The following is a 22,288-nucleotide window of genomic DNA, read 5'->3' on the forward strand; positions in this document are numbered from 1 at the left end:
TCAAGAAATGATTGCTTCATTTAATCTCTCTACTGTGTGTTTAAGTCAACATAATATGGAATATTTATATGGAATTTTACATCTAAAGGGAATTTTTAGAAGCTGAGCATAAAATTAAGAGGAGCATAACATCTGTGAATGTTATAAACAATATTAATTTAGGAATATATATATGATGCATACTGTATATGGCAGGTAGTGGTAGCTAAAATAAAAAATAAACAACAGTATTCCACTTTCTTCATAAACATCGTACGCATCATATTGGGGCTGCATAAGATAAAATGCGTTACTCAGCAGGCCGCATTCATACACATACAAAATGCATAAAATCTTAAAAAATTATTTGAAATTGTTATTTGAAACATGTTGGTTAACTTTACTCAAGTACTCGACATCATGTGAGGTTATTTCTGAAGTTCTTAATTCTGGCTGCTTCGTTGACAGTGTTTTGCAGACACCAGAACATCAACATTAGGCCTGATACCATGGGAAGTAGCCAATGCCCTGTTGCTTGTAAATGTTAGTTGGGGAGTCTTGACTGTAAAACTAATTTGTTGATCTTCATTGACAAGAACAACTGTTTGCATACATACGTACTGCCAAACATTGCTATGATTCGAGCAGACACAGAGACCAACCTTAGAAACCTTTCTTTCTGCTTACTTTCTGTATTAACAGCACTCCATCAGGCAGCAATCAGGCAAGAGAGCCGTTCACACTAACTCATCAGGTTAACACTCACAAAGGCTATGAATTGGACACATACATGGGGTTAGTGCGGTTTCAAGACTAAGGACAAAACATGGCTAAACAAGTAACTACTATTTATAATAGGTTTTATAATCACTATTTACACAGGCAGGGTCAACTAGTGGTCACCCTGCGGAATCTCAGACCATCTCCTAGCTATAGTTCCCAGCCTGCACCGCGGCGCATGCTTTAACCAGGTGTGTCTCTGCTTTGTCACCCAGCGAGGGCTCTACAATATTTACATGACAATTATTGAAAAAGAAATGTAATCTATTGAAAAAACAATTATCAAATGATCAAAACATCTGAATTTTATTGGTAACTTTTTGCAAGTTCAAGTGAGATGTTGCGGGCCGCAGATGATAGTTGTTTGCGGGCCTTGTGTTTGAGACCCCTGATCAAAAGTATATATACAGTATAGCTATTTATATAGCTGGTAGGAATACTGTATTCCACTTTCTTTGAAAACATTTGCATCACTTTCTTTGACTCATTCACTTGTGATTACTTAGGACACATTTTGACCTGTCTGTTTCAGCTATTTTTCCAAACAGAGCATTGGCACAATGGGTTTGGTGGGTGGATCACCTTCCCATAGGTCTGAGTTTTATTCTTGTTTAGGGCACAAGTTTTTCTTCTGACAAACGAGACTCCTTTTTAAAAAACAAAATAGTAAATAATATTACACTATATTGACTTTATTATTTTTCTATATCACAACGTGATAGATGTTAAATGATATTAAAAATATGAATGAGCAAATGTGAAAACTGTAAACAGTGGGAGTAAAAACCAACTGGTTTAAATCAGTTTAAATTATTAAATTGCCTATTTATGAGACACAACATTTGAGATGTCAATAACTTTGCGAACAAATGACACATAGCCTTCAAAGCACAGGAATTTCAAGATCATGATTTGTGAAATATTTTATGCATCAGCGATTCTTAAGTCTCTTGAAAAATGTAAAAAATGTAACATAACACTGTACTGCATGAAGGGCGACTGATTCTTTTATTTTCTAAAGAAAAAAATTATGTATCCCTTCCTAACGTAGACATTCCATGACTTTAAGAGCTATAAAAAACAGGATTAGATCATTTTTTATAGTAAAAAGGAAGCGTGGAGCTCAGCAATACAGAAAGACCATTCTGCAGCCTGGAATGCATATGGCACTGAGCATGTCTGCCTTTAAAATGTAATTTTTAAAATTAATTGTGCAATGTTAATCATTTCTTTTAACTTCAAGTCTTTTTATTATCATTAAACATAGCTTTCTCACTATTTAGTTGTATTTTTTAAACCATTGTTAAACAGGAGCTTATTGTACATTCTAATGACATTACATGTGCAAAGATTATAAAAAAAGAAACCCACTATGAGATGACAGCAGTTAAACACTGAGGATCAATTTAAAGTGCTGGCTTAAGGAACCAGCTTTTCCACCTCTCTGGCACATCAGTACCCATAATTAGTTTGTTGTTTAATAAAATTGCCTCTAAATATATACATCTTAAGATGCTGGCTCTGTGGCTCAGCATCAGCTACTGTATATTTGTTGGGTGATATGCCAGCAACATATCACCCTGCAACTCACAACAGGCAACCCACTGAAGTTAAACAGGTGTGAGCCTTGTCAGTACCTGGATGGGAGACCTCCCGGGAAAAACTAAGGTTGCTGCTGGAAGAGGTGTTAGTGGGGCCAGCAGGGGGCGCTCACCCTGTGGTCCACATGGGTCCTAATGCCCCAGTATAGTGATGGGGACACTATACTGTAAACAGGTGCCATCCTTCGGATGAGACGTAAAACCGAGGTTCTGACTCTCTGTGGTCATTAAAAATCCCAGGGCATTTCTCGAAAAGAGTAGGGGTGTAATCCTGTCGTCCTGGCCAAATTTCCCATTGGCCCTTACCAATCATGGCCTCCTTATAATCCCCATCTATGAATTGGCTTCATTACTCTGCTCTCCTCCCCACTGATAGCTGATGTGTGGTGAGCGTTCTGGCGCACTATGGCTGCCGCCGCATCATCCAGGTGGATACTGCACATTGGTGGTGGTGGAGGGGAGACCCCATTACCTGTAAAGCGCTTTGAGTGGAGTGTCCATAAAAGCGCTATATAAGTGTAAGCAATTATTATTATTATTCCTTCTATTTATGTGCATCCAACTAACAGTTCAATGCTATTCAATTACAAAAAATCTAAAATACATTTAATTTGAATATGTTTTGATTCAAATACAGTTAAAATATATTAAATCTCATTTCAGTATTTACATAAACATTTAACAGTGTTCACATGTTCTTTTTACACGGCTTTCTGTGATTTATTTTTGTACAGTATATCTAAGCTTTTGCAGGTGTTCCTGCATTCCTCTTCTGCACTGTCCATTCGTGATTAACTTTTTTCTGTTTGCTCGTTTAAAAAAAAACACCTGCTCCATTTCTAGAACTTTTTGCTCATATGCATTTTTGTATTTTTACATGCAAGCCATTTATTTACAGCTCTAACACTTTAACATACTGAAGCGGCAAGGCTTCTTAAAGTACAGGAATTAAGTTTGCTGCTCCCTTGCCAGTCCCTCTCTCCTTCATCTCAGTGGTGCTTGATACAGAGAGGCCATTTCATTTGGTTCACAATTAAAGTGTTTTTCTAGGCAATAGAGTGTCCTGATAAGGAACAACACCCAATGCTGAGATTCTCCAGCAACCCTAATAAATGGTAATCTCTGGGGCCTTACTGTCTAAGAGAGTCTCATCCCAAGTTGTTTACAATCCCAAGATCAGAGTGCATGGTTACTCATCCTCCACCTAGATCAGCCAATCAGGAACTTGTAGGACAGGGTAACCCCACATGGGTCTCGGATGCCCATGAAACTTTCAACCAATGAATGACGTCCGCTGCCTGAGGGCATTGGTTTCTATTTGACTCCTGAACTGCTGAGCCCGGGCTTTTTCCCCATTCCACCACTACGCCTATGGGTCTTTTTCTGCTCTCCTCCCTCTCCACGGTTTGTCCTCTCCGACATCCGTGACAGAAAGCTGCGCCACCACCTGACCCCGCGAGCAACGATTTTCGTTTTTCTGCAGTTTTTTTTTCTCTCTGGGCTTTTTTTTCTCTCAGCTCTTCTATTCATATCACGGGATACTTTTTTTTTTACTCCTGTGTCTGTGAGCAGGCTGCTTCCCGGCTTTCCTCGGGTTGTCTTGCTGGCATCCATGATTGAATGTTGAGCTGGCCCCCCTGTCCTCATCACTGGATATCACTCCGGTCATCCGTGTCTGTGAGCGGGTCTTGTGCCTGGCTTTCCTCGGGTTGTCCACTCCGATAGGGTTGTGAGCCTTTTTTCCTCTCACATTCTGATTGCTGGATATCACCTTCCTGACAACCGTGCCTGTGAGCAGGCTGCTGCCTGGCTTTCCTCAGGTTGTTCTCTGCCGATATCAGCGTTAGTTTGGTGAGACTTTTTTGCCGTTCCTCCATTCTTTTCAAAGGATATCACTCCGGACATCCGTGCCTGTGAGCTGACTATGGTCTGTCTTTCCTCAAATTGTCCACTGCGATATCAGTGATAAAATCAGAACGTGCCTTTTGTCTTTTCACTTCCTGGTTTCCCCTTCTCTCTGGTCCCCCTGACCCCTGTGTTGCGGAACTTTTGGTTCCTATCTGTTTATTGTGGTTTGTTACGCTGGTCTCCCAGGTTTATTTCTGTGGTTGTTTATGTGCGTGTGTACTTGTATTTTTTTTGTTTGTTTTTAGTCTCCGGATCTCTACCTGACCCCCCCTTCAACTACTCAGGTTTATACCCTGGAGGAGGGGGCAGCTCTCAGCTGTGGACTCCCAGAGGTTTGCTTTCAGTTAAATGAGGTGTTTCCTCCCCCCAGTTCTGTGTAGCTCACTTATTTGTATGGGCATCAGGAGCCGCCCATGAAGATGGGGTACTGTCACGCCCTCTGCAGCCAGAGGGCACTCCCACTCTGTCCTGTCCCTAGGTTCCTGTGCTTTGCTCTCATTCCAGTGTCTCTCTCTCCCTGGGGCTATATATTTCCGGGTCTCTTACTCTGCTTCGCTCAGCTTTGACGTTCGGATGTCCTGAAACCTGCCTAGCATCCAGGTCGCCCCACGTCCACTGCCTGAGGGCATCGGTTTCTATTCGACTCCTGAACTGCTGAGCCGGGCTTTTTCCCCATTCCGCCGCTACGCGTATGGGTCTTTTTCTGCTCTCCTCCCTCTCAATGGTTTGTCCTCTCCAACATCCGTGACACCACTACCATCTACTGTATGTACATTGGGTATATATTACGTATGAGACCGTATGGCTTTAAAGCCACTAATTTACAGTATGTGTGAAATATATTTTTCACAATCGAAATTGAAAGTTTAATTATCCTATTACTCATCGCTGAAATTTGCATTAAGGCACAATATAGATGATCTCAATGTGGATGTAAGCCTGAAAAAAATCGGTTCACAACTATTTTTCATACATCAAAATCATAATGTTGTTTTTGTAAAATAGCCATACTCTCTTTTTTAATTCTTTTAATTAATCTAGTATTTAAAATAATGAAGTATGGAGTTTAAAATTAATAAAAGTCTTAGCAGTATATAACTTTTATTCTATAATTGGAAAAAGATTGTCCCTCAGCATTGATCGGGATTCAAAACCAGGTGTTTTCTGGCGACAGTGTGATTATTGCGGTTCTGCGCAGTGTCTTGACCCCCCCGCCACCTGTTCCATCCCTCAGCACCTGGGGCGCAAAACCCGGGTCTCTGGCGTAACGCAAAAGAGAACCAGCCACATGAGCTAAAGGAGACCTACCCCAGCCCAGGAAGCTGAGGTCCCTGCTATGCGCAGGGAGGGCACTGACATTACCGTATTTGAACTACAGATGCAGCCATTCAAAGTGCGCATCACAGACACGTACCTCGGGTAATTGGCTACATCATCGCACGTCATACTGATACATACGTGATTGGTTGACCGACAGGGGACTCGTGTGTTGGTCGGTCGTAGAAAGATTTAAATGTCTTTACTGGGCCCTTTTTAGTATGGAATATTTATATGGAATTTTACCACTGAAGGGAAATCTTAGTAGCTGAGCATAAAAAGAATAGGAGCACAACGCGTGTGAAGGCCATAAACGATATTAATTTTGGAACATAAACATACAGTATTACAGTTTATGGTTGCTCTCGGTACTTAAAAGAAAAAATACACACCAGTATTCCATTTCTCCCTAGACATTTTAAGCATTGAAGTCTTTAACTAACATGTGAAATAGCGTGTATAAAAAGTGGTAGTTTTAAGCTTTTCTGAGAATATAATATGGAATCGTGTATCTGAAGAAATTAATAACGATATAATTATATTCATAAACTGCAACACAATAGTACACGCTGTACAATGTCTGTTGATACTGTATGTGTAGGGCTGTTTCACCTCTCCTCTTGTGACTTTGTGGGTGGTACTGTGGTCTACGTGCCTGACTTCTAAACCACAGGTTGGGTGTTCATATCCAGCTGGCGCCACAACTTTTCTTTTAACAAACATTTCTTTAAAAAAATAAAATAGCAATATTTTGGACAATTAATTGACTTTTTATATTTCTAAATATCACAACATTCGAATGTTTCGAATTTAAGTCATTTTTAATAACAATGAATAGTCACCTTCTTTCCTTCTGACAACGGTCCCTGCTTCTCCTTCCTGCTTCTATCATGGGGGGGAGATGACTTTAGATGTCCCTTCAGATTTAAAAGGTTATTTACATATCTTCGGTGTCGCATCTTCCCAGTGTAGCTGATCTTTTGCTGCCTGGGTAAACTATCACAAAGCTTTAGAGAACTTAACATTTCTATTATCAACAAATTGTACGACATTTACATTGGCGTTATTAATTTTTCACGTGAGTGTATGGAGGATTGTCAGCTGCCACTGAGAGCTGACCCCACCTCTTAGGCTGCGCAAACGATCTTAAAAATTTTTATAGAGAAATGGAGGCTGTACAGTATGCATTACAATATAAACATTTACTGTCAAACTTTAAACCAGCGATTGAATTAAAGACGATCTGTCAAAGCGCAATGAAACCCTTTACTTTATTCTTATGGACGCCCGGTCCTGCCAGGGATTAAAAAAAAATAATGGAATCGCATATCTATAGAAATAACAGTATACTGTAACTATGTTCATGCACAAACAGTAGCATGTTACATTATTAATTTGGGTGTCTCCTCTTGCCAGAAAGCGCTAAATTTTATTTTGAGTGCAGTGTTTGACTTTTTTTAAATTACAACCCATAAATAAAGCTGAAACTGCTTAGACTTTTAATGATTTTAAACTGTATTACAGCAGCACAATGTGCTTTTTCACGAAACCTCCTAGAGTAACAAAAGGTCTTGCGTTGTACAGCTTTTCAACTAAATATATTTATTGCTTATGCCTGACATAGGAGGTGCCCGATAAAAAACGGTAGAACAGCTCTTTAGGAGTGTAGCGGCGTAGCGGCGAGGCTTATTAATAAGAAAGAATTACGTGTTCTATGCCTTCCCAAATGAGGCCCCATTTCTCTGACGTCTGGACTGCATTCCTAAGTGTCAGGAGTAAGTGACTCATATCTCACCTTGATCAACCAATCAGGGACTGGTAGGGCCGAGTAACCCACGTGGGACTCTGATGCCCATGGAACTTTCAGCCAATCAACGAGCTGAAGTTCCTCCAGGTAAAAACAGGCAACACAGAGAGCCTGAGAGATTCAGAGATTCTGTGGACTTTTCTAAAGGGAATTCAAAGGAGAATTCCAGGGCAGGACGGCCCAGGAGCAGAAGGCTCCCAAGGGCAGGACATTCTCGCAGCACGCCTCCTGACCATCCTGAGACTAAGCCCGGACAACCACGGAACGGCCAGTGTGTCCGAGTGCCAGAACTTTCCTTTGTTCTAAGAGTCTAGAGCGGAGGTTGCCAGAGAGTAACCAGAGGATCCACCCGAGGTTAGCACCAGCAGCAGGCCTCATGAACAGGTCAGAACTGTGGACAGCTGAATCAGTATTCAGAACTAGCTCTTCATCAGGAACGAACCGGTCCTCTTCTTGACTTGCTGGGACCCACAGTCATCTTTTCTCCTGTGTGCAAACTTTGCTAGTTAAAGCCAACACTAACTAGCCAGTCAGTGAGCATCAGCAGCGCACCGTCGCAAGCCTCACAGCACAGCCTGGCACGCAGCCAGAGAGCGTGGATTGGACAGCAACAGCCTGCAACTGTTTCTTTGTGCCCGCAGGAGATCTGAATCCCCAAAGATTGGATGAGTATTCAACTTCAATGCATTACAGCTCGAGAATTCAATTGTTATCCCAACCAGTTGATATCAATTTAATTCCTAAGAGTTATGTACTTGTTTTGAGTATCTAATGTAGAAGTTATAACCAAGTTCATTTATGAAACGGTCTTAATGAATGATATACTGAACGTATGTCCTCTTGATATGTGTAACACTTCGTAACTGACTGAATATATATCTTTTGTATTCTGATAACCCTCTCGATAAGATCTGTTAGTTTATATGCATATTCTATGTATTAATAAATGTATCCTCGTGTATTAGTACCTGTGTGTGCGTTGTTTGAGTTATGTCGCATGGTTGGATTCTAAAGCCATCAAAAGAATCAACTTTGTGATTTACTGCTACAATTAATAATTGTTCCAGTAAATGCCCAAACCCTACAGAACTGGTGCCTTCAGAGAGCCACTACATTTACATTTTGGCTATGGCAACATTACAGGAGGTTTTGTGAAAAAGCTGCAGAAGTGCCAATTGTAATCAATTTTATTTTTAAATACATTTTAGCAAAGTCATGTTCCATAAGAGTACAGTAATTACGGTACGGCTTCAGAATGGTGATTGGCTGAAATCATCTGATACCCCTCTGATTGGGAAAACAAGACCTGCTGATCTGTTCTACATAGCAGGAAGACAACAGCATGTGTTGCTTCTATTCGAAACGTGTATTCTAAAAGTTTAATTAAGAAGTAAAATCCTTACAGCGTACACAGTTTTCTAAACTGATCAGGAGGAAGAAAAATCACCCATGTTTCACGCATAAAAAGTGGTTATTAACTATCGAAACCTGTTTTTATTTCGCCTGGCAAGCTACCTGAATTCCAAACTACAGTATCTGAGAAGATACAATTGAACTAATGTTGATAATAAGAGAGAGAGAGCCCCGTTACCCCCATTTTGATTTAAATAAGAACGCCTTTAATTAAATGTCTTTTTTGATTCACAATCAGACAAATGCAACAGAAATTGTTATCTTTGTCTTCTAAGCATCTTAATAAACTTTCACCATAGCATTCTCCCTGTTTAGATTTACTTTTCTTGCGATTTTGGGATCAAATGTGGAAAGATTAGATTGTAATCATTTTTATTTTTTAGATACATTTTAGAAAAGTGTAATCTATACTAAAAAGCTGTGTTTATTTAATACCACTCAATACTTATATTAATGGAGTTTAGTTGATACTGTTTAAACTTTTAACTATTTTAAATTGTATTACAGCATTGTACACATGCTTAAAAGAGAGGAGAGAAAATGCCTTCTTCAGGTGTGAGGGCCTTCTGCTCAGAATGAAATGCTAAAATGTAATGTAGGCTCTGAATGGGTTCAATTATGATTTGGGCTTGATTGAGGTCGCTGCCTTTCATCTAAAATCCTGCTTGAATCCTTCTAAACTAAAAATTAGACACAAAAAGAGAAGAGGCTCTGGTGACACTTGTCTTGTGTCTTTCTCTCGTCTGGGCACGGGAGTGCTGCTGGAAGGTGTTGACGGAAACACCTACCATCAGCTCGAAAGATTTCAGTGCTTTGTGTATATTCTAATGGAAGTCAGGGCAGGGTGTGTGTGAACAGGTTTGATTGAAATTGCATTGGGAATCTATGTTCTTCACACCTGAAACATTTTCTCTGAAAGCATTTTCTTCCCAGTTTAGCCGATCTTGTTACAGCATGTTACAGTTTACTATTATTGACCATATTAATTTAAAGTGCTTAATGCCATTTTTTGACCACACACAAATATTCTTATGTCCATATCTTCGCAAGGGAATCAGTGCGAATTGTAATACTAATTAAATGACTGTGGGCACTTTCCACCCCCTCTGACAGCAGGAACATTCCTATTCTTAGCTCAGCAGCTTATTACAATATAGGGTGTTCAAACTGTTTTTTTTTTACACTGTGACACAACGTTGCGTTGTGAATCAGTTTTTCCGTGTTTACAAAGAAAGTGGAATACAGTGATACTACCTGCTATATAGATACATATTTTTAGATATTTAGACCCTTAAATTAATATCGTTATTAATAATAATGATAATCGGCCAGTGAAAGCTCTGTTGTCCTTCACATGAATGCCTGAAACATTTTACTGAACCCAGGATTTTACACTATATTCCCCATTATAAAACGGATAATTCCGGTCCTGACGTCTGACTGCCTGACATACATTCGAAGAAGTCCTATATTTTCTAATATAGGCACATCCCAGAATTTTGATTTCACTGTGTAATGAAGAAATTTAAAAGACTACTTCTTAGCGTAGATAAAAAGCTTGGATTCCCATGTACAGTATCTTATACATATCTTTTTCTGTTGTCTTTCTTGATCTCTTGAGGATCCTTGTGATATTTTGAGCTCTAGTTCAATGATAAAAGTGTCGCAGTTTAAATAAATTTCACTTTTAGAAATTATGAAACGCTCTGTTAAAAGCAAGGGAGTTTTTATATCTGTTATAGTAAAAGAAAATGCCCGACGAACTAGGGATTGAACAGTTTTTCAGTGCTTGTACAATCGATGGAAATGTTCAAATAAATGTGCTAAAGAAATAAACAAAAAAGTAAGTATTCCTTCATCATATTGGCTAGCTAATGTCCCATCCTTGTTAGTAAGATCAACGAAATGCTGTGGTGTTACTTTTTGTCAATGACGGTTACAAATAATGTAGACCAACAAAATACTTTGAGTTTTACTGCAGGAGCTCATACAGCTGTGTCTGCATATCTTGGTCAAATATTCAGCTAGTGTGTATTGTCTGTTTAGGGTTCTGTAGCATTCCACGTGTGGTTGAAGCTGACACCCTGGATTCACTCCAGACACAGCTGTATGAGCTCCACCAGCTGGGACAGGAGGCTCTACTGTACACAGAGAGGGGCAGGAGGAGGGGGGAACAAGCTGCCAGCCGTGTGGTTGAAGCTGATACCCTGGATTCACTCCAGACACAGCTGTATGAGCTCCACCAGCTGGGACAGGAGGCTCTACTGTACACAGAGAGGGCCGGGAGGGTGGAACAAGCTGCCCAGCCATGTGGAATGCTAAAGAACCCTAAACAGACAATACAAACTAGCTGAATATTTGACCAAGATATCCAGACGCAGCTGGATGACCTCCACCAGTCAGGACAGGCAAATAAGATACACTCTACAGACATTCACAACAGCGACATATCATAAAACTTTTGCACATATTGTTAAATTATTACTTGTTTTTCAGGAAGTTAAATACTTGAATTACTTATCCAGTCTCTCGAAATAAAATTATTTTTCAAGCAATGTAACTAACGTCGGGCAATGTGTTTTTCTTTTAATCTAACATTGACAGCTACATCTTAAGTCTTGTCAGTCAGCTCTTATATCTCTATTTAAATTGTGGTGATTAAAAAAACTGGGATAACAAGTGGTCTCAAAGTCACAGAGCTCACAGAGTTTCAACAACAGATGACAACTTCCTTAGTCCTCCCTTAGTCTTCCTAAAATTGTCTGGTGGGGGGCACTTGGGAATGTAAGTTATGTGAGTTAGATTAGAAAACATTTTATTAAAAACACATTTGCATTTGTTTGGGAGCTATATTATGTATTTTTCATATGTAAGATATAATGATATAAAGATATAATGTGCTTACACATTGCAGTTTTTCAGCTAAATGTACAGTATTTATCGCATATGCCTGAAAACCGCGCTGCGCCACTCCTATTTGGCATTTTAGTTATGGAGATGCATCCCCCACCTCTGGGTGCCTGACTTGCCTGACTTGTCGCCACCTTTAACCATTCCGTGCTCGAATTGCAGTAGAATAAGTTATTAGATTTATGAGCAATCTAATTTCTTATTTCTGAACATTATTACGCAGAAGACAAAGGTAGCGATTTACGTTGCATTGTGCATTGTGCTGCTGTAACACAGTTTAAAATAATTAAAAGTCTAAACAGTATCAGCTTTATTTATGGATTGTAATTAAAAAAAAACGCACTCAAAATGCAATTTAGAGCTTTCTGGCAAGAGGAGACACCCAAAATAATAATGTAACATGCTACTTGTTGTGCATGAACATAGTTATACTGTTATGTCTTTAGATACGTGATTGCATGTTTTTTTTTTAATCCCTGGTGGGACCGGGCGTCCATAAGAATCAAGTAATAGGTTTCATTGCGCTTTGACAGATCGTCTTTAAATCAATTGCTGGTCTAAAGTTTGACAGTAAATGTTTATATTGTAACGCATACTGTACAGCCTCCATTTCTCTATAAAAATCTAAATGTAAACATTGTATTTACAATTTACAACTATTCATTGTTATCAAAAAATGACTTAAATTCAAACGTTGTGATATTTAGAAATATAAAAAGTCAATTAATTGTCCATAACATTGCTATTTTATTTTTTTAAAGAAATGTTTGTTAAAAGAAAAGTCACGGCGCCTGCTGGGTTTGAACACCAAACCTGTCGTTTAGAAGTCGGGCACCTAGACCACAGTACCCCCACCAAGGTCGCATGAGGAGTGGTGAAACAGCATCAACAGACATTGTACAGCGTGTACTATTGTGTTGTAGTACATAAATATAATTATATCGTTATTAATTTCTTTAAATACGCCGTTCCATATCATATTCCCTATTAATGAAATTCTAAAAGTATGCTTGTTGACTCCGGTATCGAGCTTAAAACTACCACTTTTTATACATGTTATTTCACGTTAGTTCATGTTACTTCGATGCTTAAAATGGAATACTGGTGTATTCTGGTGTAAGTACCGTAAGTACTGGTGTAAGTACCGAGCCATATACAGTTTACATACTGTAATACTGTATGTTTTTGTTCCAAAATTAATATCGTTTATGGCCTTCACACGCGTTATGCTCCTATTCTTTTTTTGCTCAGCTACTAAGATTTCCCTTCAGTGGTAAAATTCCATATAAATATTCAATACTTAAACGGGCACAGTTAAGACATTAAATATACATATACATACTGTATACAGTACAGTTTGCATACGGTAATATGTTTATGTTCCTAAATCAATCTCTTTTATGAGCGTGTGAAAGGCATGGTTAATCGGAGATTCTAAAAAATTACTGTACTTTGCATGATTGAAAACAAATGTGTGATTGGATCAACTAAATGCTGTGGTGTTACTTTATCAAAGACAGTCAATAAAAAAAAGAATGTGGACCAGGGCAATACTTTGAGTGTACAGCTTGAATGAAGGTCATTCATTATAAAAACGATTAGTAATATCTTTGGTAAAGACTTTGATGGTGACAGCTCAAACATGAGAGGTCGAGCTTTATTAGCTCCACCTTGCAGAAATTCGGGATACTATTATTTTACTTGCGGTACTATAGGAGAATTTACGGTAACTCGCGGTAGACTGCATAAAGCGCACCGCAAAATAATGTGGTATCGCCCGCTTGTTTTGAATGGTTGCATCTGTAATACTGGGCTGCTTAAAAGTGTTGAGAATTTCTCCTTTCTTCTATGTGTGGGTGAGGAAAGAAGTGTAAACACTAAGCCATTACAGCAGCCTTACCACTGGATCCCACTAGCCCAGTGACAAGAGGTCTGCAAGCATCTTCAAGACATAGAAGCTGCCAGTGCCACATGTCCAAGCAAAAGTCCAGATATTTTCCCAGTGGTCATGGCACAGAAGATGTATCGACTACCGGCAGTTGAACTGACTTTCAGACTGTAGGGGATGCCTTTCCACTGCTGTATTAAAGAGTATCTGGATGATTTGGGCAGGTCCAAATTTGCTGTGTTGTGAGGTTGCTGTGTTTGGGCACAGTAAAGACATTTAAATCTTTCTACGACTGACCAACGCACCACGAGTGCCCCTGTCGGTCAACCAATCACGTACTGCGGTATTTTGTGTCAACGCGTGTCACGATGCATGAGACCGTAGCCAATTTCCTCTGTACCACACACTTTGAATGGCTGCATCTGTAGGTTCCCACCCTATGGACCAGAATGTTGCAACTAATACACTGTACTTTTTTACATCCCATTTAGCAGGCAAACCCCAGTGGATGAGAGTGTTGGTGTCCTGGCTGGAGACTGATGCACTGATAACCCCTGCCCTTCTGTTTGGGATGGTTGGCATGACAAACAATGGGACCTTATTGTATATCCTTCCCAGTAATTCCAGGTCCAACTTCACAACTCCGATATAAGGAACTGTCTGGCCCACTGCCCCCCCGATCTTTTTTCTAGTTTTGGGGACTGTAACCCATGGGTGTGACCGTCAAAGGTCTTCTGTAACGGAAGTGATCTGCAACCCAGAATAAATAAGGGCTTGACACGGTACTACTTCCTTCTGGACATCTTCCTCAGGTGCTGGACCAACCAGGACAGACTGGTGCTGTCTCTGCTCCTGTGGGTCACTTGAACTGGTCTGCTGCACTGCCACATGCATGGTTACCATGTTGGAACATCTTCTTTCAGGTGCACCTACAGCTGCTCCATTATGTTATCTAGTTTAATGGGTCAACACTTGAACCCCTCTCTGATGCCAACATGGGTGTGTCCCTCTTGACTACAGTAACACACAACCGGTAACAGCCAAGTTTTTGGAGACAGGGCAAGGGGGCATGCTCTGAGTGTCTCTCCATCTTCTACTCTGGAAACCCTCAAAAGAAACTTGTTTTTTCTGTGAGGAGCTCCCATTTTTATCTTGTTCTCCAAGCCAAATTGGTTTGTTTTTGACTGCTGAATATGCAATGTTACTGTTCACATTGATCCTTCCTGTCCTGGTTCAACTGCTGACTCAGTAGGCTGGGAAGGAGTTTGAATGGGCACAGCTTCTTCAGCTCTCAGGATCAAACATAGCTGATAACTTTTCCATGGCCAGCTGATATAACTCCATCTAAAGTTTATAGAATGTCATAAATCTAGACAACATGGGTGCCCTGATCTCCTGGTCCAACAACCCCATCATTAACTGCTGGATGAAGTTGTAATCCCAATATGGAAAAGGGCTACCCTGCTGGATCTTTACTAATTATAGTCGTATTAGTAATGATAATAAAAATAATAAGCTCTACTATTGTTTAAACCTATACTGATACATTATAAAACTGCACCCTCCAATCCACACACAGCTGCAGCCCTGGGATTATACCCATTACAGCCAGCCTGCTATTTGCCAAACACAAGATAAAAACAGTGAGCCTCATGTGACAAAATTCATTTCAGTATGAGTTTTAGTCAGACAAGTAATTTTGTTTTGTCTTATTTAAGTAAAAATAAATAAATAATGTGATTTGGTCACTGTCATCAGCATTGTGGATTATTTCCATGGGTGTTTTGCTATCATTGACTAAAATAAAAAAACAGGTAATTGATGGACATTTTAGTAATAATTTTCCCCCAAAGAAATTCACATTGAAGAATAAACAATGCACCTTTACAACTGGCCATTCGCATACAGTAATTTGTTTATTGGTCCTAGGATATTAGCTCTGTCCACACCCAAGACACAAGCCTCAGTCAGAAGACTCACAATGGACACAGTTAGACACAGTTTGCACCACTGAAACCAGGAGGTCCCAGCATCATCTTTCTTTTCTTCTCATCCAAAAACACACACTGTATGGAGAGCATGAGGGACTATTTTATTCCAGTCATAAAGACTGAAGAGGATGCCTAAGACCACCAAAGCACCACACAGACTTTCTTTGCTGTGGCAGAGGGAGACATGCCATGGACTGTAGTTACCCTCAGCCCTTTGTCCTAAAGGAGCAGTCCAACACCTCTGTTCTCTAAAACCAGATTCAGTCAGTGACCTGTATTAATTAGTCCTAGGCCATGAACTCTGCCCACACCCAAGACATAAGCCCCACTCAGAAGACTTACACTGGACACAGGGAGACAGAGAAGAAATACAGTTTTCATCACCACAAATAGCTGAAAGATGGGAAAACATTGTGAGACATTTGGGTTAACATGTTCAGTGTTTTGTATTTGGTAATTTGTTTGGTGTGAGTGAAGTTTTATTTAATCTCTGACCCAGGGAAAAGTGTGGTGTGGACGGTTGAGGAGAGAATGCAGGCTCACGCTGTGTCCATTAATCTTTTTCTTCTTCTTGCTTGGTCGGCTAGTTTAGTTTTGTTTTTATTGAAAAAGTTTGATAATTGGCTAGTGAAAGCTCTGTTTTCCTTCACATGAATGCATAAAACCCTATACTGAACCCAGGATTTTACAAAGTCAGAAAGAATAGCCACTGAACCATAAACAGAATGCAAACTCTTAATCTGCCATCCATAGCAATAACACTGTTACAATTGGGGGCACTGTGTGTGCCTTCTTCGGGGTTCTCTGGAAGTGGCCTTTTCGTTACAGTTAAACTCATCTCAAGCCTTCACTGGACTCTGCTGTGCCTCCTTGCATCCCTACAGCTGAACCCAGGAGAGGACTGAAATACCAAAGACTCTACAGAGAGTAACGAGGAAGGCCCTGGTGTCATCTTCTTCACAGTAGACATACAACAAAACCTACAGTAATGTACAGATGCAGCCATTCAAAATGCATGGAACCCCATACCACGCAAAATTATGTACAGTTTACCGTGTTGTACTGCAGTACGTGATTGGCTGGCCAAAATGAAAAACAGGGGCACTCATGGTGCATTAGTCAGTAGTGAAAAGATTTAATCATTTAATTTCTTTACCGTGCATGCTTAAATCCATTTAATATTGAATATTTATAAGGAATTTTACAACTAAATTTTAGTAGCTGAGCATAAAAAGAATAGGAGCATAACGCATCTGAAGGTCATAAACGCTATTAATTTAGAAATATAATCATATTATGTAAACTGTATATGGCTGGTATTGGTAGTTTAAATAAAAAATACACACCAGTATTCCACTTTTTTCCTTACCATTTTAAGCATCAAAGTCTTTCATTCGGTTACATACTGTGGTTATTTTGGAAAAGTTTTTACATGCTGCTTCTGACTATAATAAATGTATATACTTCATAAAAAGTTTATAATGTTTTAACCTTTAATCTGAATACTCGCGATCGTTATTGCATACTTTTTAGAATTTGATTAATAGAGAATATAATATGGAATCACGTATCTAAAGAAATTTATAACGATATAATTATATTCATATAGCTCAAATTATCACAGAAGTACACTTTATTTGTAAACATCTGCATCATACTTGTTAAGTGGCATGTTGGTGTAATGCCTTAGGTAAGTGCCTTGCAGGTGGGAGGTTCAAACCGAGCTGCTACCATAAGTTTTCTTTTAACAAATAAACATTTCTTTGAAAAACTAAAATAGCATATATTATGGACACTATATTGACATTTTTTATATTTCTAAATATAACAACATGTTCGAAGCTAAGTGTTTTTTTAATAACAACGAATAACAATGAACGACTGGCAGGAAACAATCGAAAGTCACCACACCCAGACTTTTAACACTATCAGCCTTTTTAATAGCGTTGCAAATGCGCTCACACTGTAGGATATGCACTCAATGCACCACAGGTGTCACATTTACTGTACACATCAAACCAGTTGCTTTCTATTGCAGATGCGCTTCTATTGCAGATTCGCTTCTGTTGCGATTTTCTTTCTCCATAGCCTCCACTTTATCATTTATACAGTATGCCTATTCCAGAGACATTTTCATTGTCGATAACTATGCGGGGAGAGCATGTAGATTCCAAAACACTCTATGACAGCAGAAGTGAGCAATCACCTGCTCGAAAATGAATGTGTTCCCAAAAGCATATGCTGTACATTTATCACAACATTTGCAAACATTCCCGATACATAACCACGTTATGTAATCTACATTGTTCTATTTTATACAGTGACAGGAGAATACACACACACTCTCCTCTGGTTTAACAGACTGTGCAGCAACAAAACCTTTGTTTAAACAAGAGAGTGTGGTGTTACTTTTTGATAATGAAAAAATAAAGTATTTTCATTTCAAATTAAGTGTCCTTCTTTCAGTTGGGTAAGCATGAAACAACACAGGGTCATTGTTATGATTTCTCTATTATTAAGACCCTCAACTCGTTCACTTGTGGTTATTTTGGAAACATTTTGAAATGTTCCTTTTAACTACATTGCTGTCGATATTGTAACAATAGACAAAATGAAACATTTTGAAGTTTGAAATGTATTTCCTACATTTGATTGCTGGATGCTTTATGTTAAACAGCAACAATGACAACAGTGCATGCTACTGAAAATTCCTTCCCATCCCCCAGAACCTTTCTGGGGTGAGTTTCCGGAAAATGATGAATATGAGAGACTAACGAGCAACTTTATGATGTAAATACATAACGTACGTGCTACTTTTTCGTAAATTTCCCAAAACCCCTTTAATCGGTCATTTAATGAGCGAGTATAAAGTACTTCTTTGTTAACCCCGCCCTAGAAGTCGCTTAGCAAAAAGCATCACAAGTCGATTGAAAAACAATCAATTGACAATACTTTCATTATATGGTGTCGGTTTTGGTCCTTCAGTGGGATGAAATTAAGTTGTGAAATGGGATATGAAGTAAATATGACATCATAATTTAACAACCATTTAAGCGAAAGTGTTTAGATAGGCACAAAATGGGGCACATTGTTTCTAAGACAAAATAAAATAAATGACTGACATGCCATAAAAGAAAACCAGGATTGACTGCGTGGACAGTGTATGCTTCCTGCATGACGTCTTTGATTTAAAGCAATTTATTGTTAAGAATCACAGTGTTTCATGAGAAAATACTGTTATTTATAGTTATTGGTTGTATTGGAACTCGATACTTTTAATTGGTCTTATTAACATGACATCTGGAAAAATTAACTACTACCCTTGGCATGTGTCACTCAACAAATACAGGACCTATAATAAAAACAAGTAGGTCTAAGCTTCACCATCAACAATTACGACAAAACATAAAACGGTATTGGAACTTGAAATATTGTATCTACTGCAGGTTTCGGTAGGGAATGGAGCGGGCGTGGGACTCAGGGAATTGGGTTTAACTACACATTTAATAACCAGAAATGGGGAAAGGTACACACACAGGGACAGGGTTTACAGCACTGCACCTTCACTAACACACAGACACGAAGGGGGAAGAGACTGTCTCCCAGCCTCCGTCCCACTCTATACAGTCCCGTAGTCCCGCCCCCAGACGCTGTTCTCAGCCCGCCTTGCATGTGCATGGCTAAAGCGTGCATGGCGCTACATTATAAATACATACAGTATTAGGCCCAGTGATTTAACTTAATGCATTACTGCATTCCATGATGAAAATCATATCATCTAGTCAAGTATAAAACTTTTTTTTTAATTATATGTATTGTAACGGATTGGGGTTCTCTGGGCATGTGCCCTCGCCGCTCCCATACAAATACAAGTAGAGGAGGAAATAGTTAAGAAACAAAACCTAAACGGAACAAAAAAACAATTAACTGCCAGTGGTAATGAGGTAAATATTTATGTAACCCAGTTATATTTTTACATGTATCAAATGTTTTCCTTGCTTTAGCATTTTTCACATTCTTTATGGAATTTAAATATAATTTAAACTCCACCTAAAAAGTACAAAAAGAGGGAGTATTATTGGACCACTTGATTTATGAATATGAAATTTACCCAGGATGACTAATAAATTCATAACTGTATAAATAAATGTTCTTTTTCCAAATTTCCTCTTACATAGTACAAAAAATATCAAAATCCTTAAAAGTAAATCTTAGTATTCTAAATTTCCAGAGAATTGTCATGACGTTAATTTAATATGCTCTGTCACTACTTTAGTTACGATGGATTTTGGGAAACAATCATAATTTAATGATAGATCTTGATAGATCTGTTCTATTCTGTTCTACATGACATTACACAGCGGAGTGTTGACAGTCCTAGCCTTTGTGAAAGTACGGAGCTGCGTTACATAAGGTAGGTGCAATGGAATATACTACTATATTATATTATATTGTGGGTGGAGCGGTGGCTCTGTGGCAGAAAGGCTGCCGGTTCAAATCCCGCAGCCGGCAGAGGAATCCTTCTCTGTTGGGCCCCTAAGCAAGGCCCTTAACCATAACTGCTCCAGGGGTGCTGTACAATGCCTGACCCCAAGCTTCTCTCTCCCTGTCTGTGTGTCTGTGTCTCATGGAAAGCAAGCTGGGGTATGTGAATAGACTAATTCCTAATGCAAGAAATTGTATAGGGCTAATAAACTAATATTATGTTAGTAGGTAAAAGTTCATTCCAAGCTGGAATGAAAAGACAACGTCTCCTCTATGAATGTTCAGTTTACAGACTGTCCAAGGTAATTTATTATGAATATAATCTTTCATATCACATTAAAATTGGAATGCTTTTCACAAGTGTAAATCTACCTATTTTCTAACCGCTATATCCATTACAGGTAACAGTTTCACCCCTTCCCTCGGCCTCTCGGAAATGTTGTTCCCATTTTTAACCATTCTGTGTCCGAATCGCAGCAGGTGAGAGAGAGTAGGAAGAAACAGAAAAAAAGTCAACCCTGGTCTTTTTATAGTCAGAAGGCTTCAACTGATGCATAAAAAATATAGCATAATGCCTTCTCACGTTATGAAGTCACTTGTACCTGGGATCCTCTTTATTCAAACTAAGGTTTCTAAAAATGCAACCTTGTATTAGTTATTGTTTGAATAAAAGCTGTGAAATGTTTAACAAATCATGATCTTTAAATCTGTAGGTTACAGACTCTGTGTCATTAATAATTAATATCACTTAAAATAGAAATATGAAAACCCACCAAAAAATGTTAATATAGTGTATATAATATTTACTATTTTATTTTTTTTAAAGTCTTTGGAAGAAGAAAAACTGTCCGAACCAGGTATTGAACTTGAATTGCCTACATAGAACAAACAGCTTAAAAATGTTTCTAATAATCGGTGAATGAGTCAAATTAAAAATAAAACAGGTTTTCAAAGAAAGTGGATTACAGTAATAATACCAGCTATATAAATACAGATATAGATAACCAATTCCGTATTATATTCCCTATTGCGTGGATTCTAAAAAGTATGAGGTTTTTTTTACTGCGATAAGGAGTGCAAGTATTCATTGAAAAGGTAAATCACTTAACTCAGTTAACTTTGAACATGTTGTGATATTTAGAAATACCAACAAATTCAATATAGTGTCAATAATATTTACTATTTTATTTATTAAGAAATGTTTACTTGTTAAAAGAAAATTCATGGTGACAGCTGAGTTCAAACCCCCCACTTTCAGCATGCAAGGCACACGCCTAAGCCATTACACCAATGCACCGCTTAACAACTTAAGCTGTAGCTGAAAAGGGCAGGCAAAATGTCTTCATATAATCATGGGTGAATGGGTTAAACTGATGTAGATTGTTACAAAGAAAGTGGACCATGGTAGGACTTTGAGCTTACAGCCTGTCCAAGGTCATTCATTAATAATACTATTAATAATGTCTTCTATTAAGTCTTTGATGCATAAAATATTTACATAGTTAAAATTATTAAAGGTCTACAACTTAAATTCTTAATTGGAAATAGATTGTCCCTCAGCACTGACCAGGATTAGAAACTTTTCTGGCAACAGCTCAAATGCTGGAAATGAGACATCAAGCTTTATTAGCTCCACCTGGTGGTTTTACAAGGTGCTTCTGGATCCTATTATCATAACATGCAGTATGATGTGGTATGTGTTATGATGCACCATGCCTACCGTGGTTTGACGCAGCATAGGTCACTCATTTTGAATGGCTGGATCTGTAGTAAAAATACCTTTAGATAACATAATAAAGAGCTGCTTTAGATTAAATTTTCTGAGAAATCATTAATAAGTGTCACGAACAGTTTTTTCCAGGCCCTATGCTGACAGACAATAGGGAAAAATATCATGCAGGAGTGGGTCAGGAGACAGGGTGGCGTGTCCGAGGTGAGCTGGTGTCCAGGGGAAGTGAGTCCGAGCTAACAATCCAAGCATAAATCCAAAAGGGAAATCCAAAATGGGAGGCAGAGTCCAAGACCAGGGGATCCATCCAAAGTAATTAAAAACCAGAACCGGGTCGGGACCGGCGGGACAGGGAATCAGGAACAGGAAACTAAAACCATAATGGAGCCAGACGCAGCAGGACCCCAGGCTCTCATGAAACGGAATTCAATGAGATTCAAACTCCTGCGTCTGGCTTTAAAGGTGGAACTAAAGAGGGGC

This window comes from Lepisosteus oculatus, chromosome 5 (assembly GCF_040954835.1).
Source record: "Lepisosteus oculatus isolate fLepOcu1 chromosome 5, fLepOcu1.hap2, whole genome shotgun sequence".
Lineage (NCBI taxonomy): Eukaryota > Metazoa > Chordata > Actinopteri > Semionotiformes > Lepisosteidae > Lepisosteus > Lepisosteus oculatus.